Genomic DNA, 6,717 nt, shown 5'->3' with positions numbered 1-6,717 from the left:
CGTGCACTCTCAGCTCAGTTAGGCCTTGTGTTTGTTTGTGTGTGTGTGTGTGTGTGCTGTGTGTGTGTGTGTGTGTGTGCCGTGTGTGTGTGTGTGCCACGGTGTGTGTGTGTGCCGGGTGTGTTTGTGTATGTCTGTCTGTCCGCTGTCTGACTGGCCGGCTGTCTGTCTAGCTGTCTGTGTGACGCGGCTCTGTGTGACGGTGTCAGAGTATGTCGGTGTGTTTCTATCTTTGTTTGTCTGTCGGTCTATATTGCAGGTCTCTGTCAGTCTATGTGTGTCTGCATACAAATTACAATGTTATAATTTCAAACAGAGCAACTGTGCTCCACACCCTCGTTCTAGGTTGGCCAAGACTAAGCCGGTGTCACCTTTTGCCACTCTATCAATGTGACCCTTTTACTGCGGGGCCCAATGTGAGCAAGCACCGTTAATACTTATGACTGAGCTGGCACAGTCGCAGCCGGTGCATGGGTCGTCGTCTGCTAACCGGCGTGATTGACTCAGTGACTAGGAGACTGATCAAACGTGTGGGATATTCCAGACGCTGGCACCAGACACTCTAAGAGTGAGTTTGCGATTTCTTGTTACTTTTCTTATTGACAAGACTTCTGATTCTTTTGTTGGAAATTAAAAGAAATCAGACTGGTAACTTTTCAAAATCAAGAACAAACAAGTCGCGTAAGGCGAAAATACAACATTTAGTCAAGTAGCTGTCGAACTCACAGAATGAAACTGAACGCAATGCAGCAAGACCGTATACTCGTAGCATCGTCAGTCCACCGCTCATGGCAAAGGCAGTGAAATTGACAAGAAGAGCGGGGTAGTAGTTGCGCTGAGAAGGATAGCACGCTTTTCTGTACCTCTCTTCGTTTTAACTTTCTGAGCGTGTTTTCAATCCAAACATATCATATCTATATGTTTTTGGAATCAGGAACCGACAAGGAATACGATGAAAGTGTTTTTAAATTGATTTCGAACATTTAATTTTGATCATAATGTTTATATTTTTAATTTTCAGAGCTTATCTTTAATCCAAATATAACATATTTATATGTTTTTGGAATGAGAAAATGATGGAGAATAAGATGAACGTAAATTTGGATCGTTTTATAAAAAAAATAATTTTTTTACAATTTTCAGATTTGTAATGACCAAAGTCATTAATTAATTTTTAAGCCACCAAGCTGAAATGCAATACCGAAGTCCGGGCTTCGTCGGAGATTACTTGACCAAAATTTCAACCAATTTGGTTGAAAAATGAGAGCGTGACAGTGCCGCCTCAACTTTCACGAAAAGCCGGATATGACGTCATCAAAGACATTTATCAAAAAAATGAAAAAAAGGTCTGAGGATATCATACCCAGGAACTCTCATGTCAAATTTCATAAAGATCGGTCCAGTAGTTTAGTCTGAATCGCTCTACACACACACACACAGACAGACAGACAGACAGACACACATACACACATACACCACGACCCTCGTCTCGATTCCCCCTCTATGTTAAAACATTCAGTCAAAACACAAAAAACAAAAAAACAAAACAACACGAAAATGGAATAACAAAACGTTTCAACTACTAACCCTTTTTATTCATGAAATCTTATATGTTTACTCTTTGTTTGATTTGTTCACATTCTAAGAGTTAAATTCTAACCGCTACTACTAGTTTGAGAGTTAGAAAAAAAGAGCAGGTTAATGACCACAGAGCTGTATCGTCTAACGTTTATAAAATATTCCATAAATGAACCCTTCTTGTTTTCGACAGTCTTGATTTTGTACTGTTGGTTGTGGATCTGTTTCAGATTTTGCGTTTAAGTTACACTCATTCCATCATTTGGTTGACTTTTGTTTTGTGAACATTGTTGTTATCTCTCTATTTGGCTTGGAGATAGATCGGGTTACGTTGTTGTTGTTGTTGTTGTTGTTGTTGTTGTTGTTGGTGTTGGTGTTGTTGTTGTTGTTGTCGTCGTCGAAATCTTTCTGTCTTTATTTGGTGTTTAACGTCGTTTTCAACCACGAAGGTTATATCGCGACGGGGAAAGGGGGGAGATGGGATAGAGCCACTTGTCAATTGTTTCTTGTTCACAAAAGCACTAATCAAAAATTTGCTCCAGGGGCTTGCAACGAAGTACAATGTATTACCTTACTGGGAGAATGCAAGTTTCCAGTACAAAGGACTTAACATTTCTTACATACTGCTTGACTTAAATCTTTACAAAAATTGACTATATTCTATACAAGAAACACTTAACAAGGGTAAACTTCACACACAGCCGCTTATTTTTAGTTTAGAAAAAAATTAGGTTCGGTGTGTGTGTGTGTGTGTGTGTCTGTCTGTCTGTGTGTGTGGACGTTGATTTCCTTTTTACTTCCATAAGCCTGTGTGTCTGAGAGAGGGAATTTTTCTTTCCAGTGTCCGGCTTGTACCAACAAACGCAGCAAGTACATGAGCCTGTAGAATATATAACCACAGGTATCGAGACAGACATGTTTACATTCAGACTAAAGCTGTGGTGTTTACCTGTATAAACATGACACTGAGGTTCTATTTTGGTATCAGAGCACCGCTACGAGCTTTTGCCGAGAGTTATTTGTTTTTGTTTTGTTTTTGTTGTTTGTACAATATATATGTATCTGTCTGTCTGTCTGTCTGTCTGTCTGTCTGTCTGTCTGTCTGTCTGTCTCTCTCTCTCTCTAGTGTCAGTCTGACAATCTGTCTGTCTGTCCCTTTATGTCTCTGTCTCTCCGTACGTGTCTCTGTCTCTGATACGCGCACACTTTCTCTCTTCCCCATTAGACCCCCCCCCCATCTCTCTGTCTCTCTCCCTCTTTCTCTCTCTCTCTTTCTCTCTGTCTCTCTCCCCCTCTCTCTCTCTATCTCCCCCTCTCTCTGTCTGTCTGTCGGTCTGTCTCTGTCTCTCTCTTTCTCTCTCTCTCCCCCTCTCTCTCTCTCCCTCTTTCTCTCTGTCTCTGTCTCTTTTTCTCTCTGTCTCTCCCCCCCTCTCTCTCTCTCCCTCTGTCTGTCTGTCTCTCTCTCTCTCTCTCTCTCTCTCTCTCTCTCTCTCTCTCTCTCTCTCTCTCTCTCTCTCTCTCTCTCTCTCTCTCTCCCGGTCTACGGTAGGCGGCGGTGTATGTATAAATAAATGTACGAGTGGAAAGTAAACGTTCACAAAGGCAATGACATCATGCATACAAACAGTGTGTAATTGCGCCGTGTCATGATTTGAGTGGCAGTGTTCAGAAGAGGGTCAATCTTCTATTGGAACTTTCTCCTGATAACAAATGACGGCCTTTTATCCCCTACTTTCTTGTGAGTGAAACATGAGGGTTTTGGCTTCGTTTAACGGCTAATTAATTATTGAGGGAAACTGGTTCAAAATGAGAGCGAGAAAGATTTATGTCGACGCACATTTTGTGAACCCCACGTTTTTCCCCTCCCACACCATTTTGGCATGGTAATGAAGGGAATTGGTTGAAATGGAGATTAGGGAGTCCAAGAAGGTGCTTTTGTGGGTATGTTTTTTTATATATTTTTTTTATATTTTTTTATTTTTTATTATTATTATTATTATTTTTTAATCAGTGGGAAACTTTCCTTACTTCAAACTACAGTTTCGATCAGAGTTGTGTACAGACAGATAGACAGACGGACGAACGGACAGAGGCAGATATATGAAATACGACAAAATAAGTAAGATAGTGCTATGTTTTTTTTTTAGAGAGAGAGAGAGCTCTACAATAACGGAGTGACGGACCCCCACCACAAAAATAGGGGTTGAGGAGAGTTACGTCTTGTTGGAGGGAGGGGGGGGGGGGAGGGGGGCTGTCTTACAGTTAGGTGTGTGCAGTTAGAGAGAGGCATGTATAATTTTGTCAGGATTACCAGACCGAACAACAGCCCCGGGTCACATGAGTTCAGCTTCGACGAACGTAAACCTTTTCTCACCTCGCTCTATTCTAATCAAGCCTCAAGCCTTTCTCTTCTTTTTCTTCATGGAACCCCAATGACACGCAATAAGCATAGATCTCAGGAGCGATGCGTGCAAATAAGGTCAGTCACGATCACCGTAAACGTTAACCTTTTTCTCACCTTTCTGACACCTAATTTTGACTATTCTACCCTCCCCCCCCCCCCCCCCTCACTGACTGGCACTGTATAAGCGGATCTCCTGCAGTCTATTTGCTTTTTGTTTTTTGTGTGTGTTTTGTTTTGATTATTGATTTTTTTTAATCGATCGAACCCGTCTGGTACTCTGTGTGTACAGATCAAAGGACGAACTGAGTGCATAATTATGCGGTTCTTCCAAGCAGCTTAAACGCTTTCCCAGTCTACCTGCTTCGTAATTATCATTTCTCTCTGAAATGTTTTTCTACTCACCTGGGGCAAAATACTTTCGGACGTACAGCTCCTCCCCCCCCCCCCCTCCCACCTCCAAAACATAAACGCTTTTTACACCTACACTATTACTAAATTAGTCTCTCTGGGATTTCTTCTGCCCCGCCCATGGAATCCAGTAGACCTACTTACGTAGATAGAATTGGCAGTTCCTCCTGTTCGATCTATATCGGGGGGCGAACGAGAGTGGTTGCATGGCGGGTATACGAACGCGTGACGCCCTGGTGTCCGGTTTGAGGACACTCGACAGGAGAAAGGGCCACCAAGGTCTTGAGTGAGTCTTCTTTTGTCATCGGAGCCTTCCAGTTGATCCCGTCGACTCTACGGATTTGTTCTTACTGTGACTAACTACTAAGTATTTTGGGGGTGGTAGGAATACAAGGATCCAAGAAGAGAGCAAGGAGGATGAATATATAAAAGGGAGTGGGCTGGGATGGTGGGTTTATGAGTATCATGGTGATAGTTTATGATAACGATGATGAAAAAGGGAAAGAGAACTTTGAACTTTGAACTTTATTTATTTATCGAGGGTAACAGAATAAGCAAAGTATACATGCTTTTTTTCATCCGGCCCTCGCCCATTGAGGGTAACTCGATTAATAACAAGAAGAAATAGAAGTTAAGTTAATTACAATACAATTTATATAATTAACATGTCAAAAAATTAAAGACATTTCAAAATGCATTATGAATATCAAGCAATGATGTAATATTATCTAAGAATTATTTTCTTGTTTTCAAGAGAAACAGCATGTAGAGTTCCTTGAAGGAAGTTTCACTGAATTGCATTTTAATTAAATCAGGAATGGAGTTCCACAATAAGGCGCCAGAATAAGAAAGACTTGATCTGTAAAGGTCAATTCTAGGGGATGGGGTAATTGATTTGTTTAGTTTTCTTGAATTATTCAGTTTGAAATTTGAGGCAATGAATGTAGGTGCATTCCCTGATATAATTATATGCATCATTGCACCTTTGTTATAGGTAAATCTTAATTTGATAGGAAGAATCTTTAATTTGTTATAATCAGACGTAGAGAGAAATGCATTTTTTAAAAGAATTAATTTAACAGCTCGTCTATGTAAAGAGCACAAGTGTTTCAAAGTGTTTGCACTTGTAGAGTCCCACACTGTGGACGCATAATCAATAGTTGATTAGATATATGCCTGAAAAAAACAATTTCCGTGTGCGTAGGTCTAGAAAGTGTTTACTTTTTGATAACTGATATATTTTTTTAGAAGTATTTTTACTAAGTGTATCTAAATGTTTCGACCAAGACAGATTATTATCAATGGTTATTCCCAAGACTTTATGGTTATCAACTTCAGTTACATCTTGATTTTGTATTTGTAGTTTAGGAAATTTTGATGATAGATTTTGTCGTTTTTGTCTGGTGGTTAGAAGCATGCATTTAGTTTTATTTGGGTTCGGTGACATATGGTTTAGTTCTGACCATTCCAGCAATCGATCAATGTTTTCTTGGAGGACTCTTGCTAGCTCACTTAGATCTTTGTGACTAGAATGAATTGCAGTATCATCTGCAAATAGTTCACACATACATTTAACAAATAATGGTAGGTCATTAATATAGATAGAAAATAGTAAAGGACCAAGAATAGAACCTTGTGGAACTCCAAACCTTACTGTTTGTTTAGAGATCAAATCAAATCAAATCAAATCAAATTTTATTTTTCGAGGGTTGTGGCATAAGCAATACAACGAGCTTTTTTTCAACCAGCCCTCGCACAGATAGGGGACTAATCTAATCACATATTTACACGGATATTAACGTAGAAAAAAAGGTAGAGAAAAACAACAACATATGAATATTTACACATTACATATTATACACAAATATAAAGCGTCGTATATGTAACGTAGTGAAAACAATGCTGAATACACATGCATGAGTAAATGTGTTATTAAAGCTTTGAGTGTTTTTGTGTGGATATAATGAACACTGATGCTTTGGACAAATGAAAATATAACCAAACGAAGTCTTCCATCACTGTGATTTTTCGTAATTTAACATTAAATACAGTGAAAGGTGTTTTTGGAAAGTATTGACACTCATTGGGACTCTCACAAATTCCGGGAGAGAATTCCACAGGACGCTACCAGAATAGGCTAAGCTTGATTTGAAGAGATCTGGGACGTTAAACTTTCGGTTTGGTTTGACTTTAAAGTTTGCAACGAAAGTTCGTGGTGCACGGCCGGAAAGTATTTTGTGAAGGAGCACGCCTTCATTTAATTTAAATCTTTCTTTTAATGGGAGAGAGACAGAGACAGAAAGACAGAGACAGACAGAGAGAGAGAC

At 39.7% G+C, this 6,717-nt stretch overlaps 1 protein-coding gene across 1 annotated transcript in view; it reads left to right on the top strand.

The window, feature by feature from the left end:
* The first annotated feature begins 250 nt into the window (after positions 1 to 250).
* LOC138968867 (uncharacterized) overlaps positions 251 to 6,717 on the top strand; it is a 13,354-nt gene continuing 6,887 nt past the window's right edge. Inside the window, exon 1 of the mRNA XM_070341532.1 lies at positions 251 to 568. The gene's annotated coding sequence lies outside the window, so the exon portion shown is untranslated. The remainder of the gene's footprint in view (positions 569 to 6,717) is intronic.

The sequence above is a fragment of the Littorina saxatilis genome, linkage group LG6, assembly GCF_037325665.1.
Source record: "Littorina saxatilis isolate snail1 linkage group LG6, US_GU_Lsax_2.0, whole genome shotgun sequence".
In the NCBI taxonomy this organism is placed as follows: domain Eukaryota; kingdom Metazoa; phylum Mollusca; class Gastropoda; order Littorinimorpha; family Littorinidae; genus Littorina; species Littorina saxatilis.
Note: the sequence above shows the minus strand (reverse complement) of the source record. Positions and strands in the feature narration are given on the sequence as shown.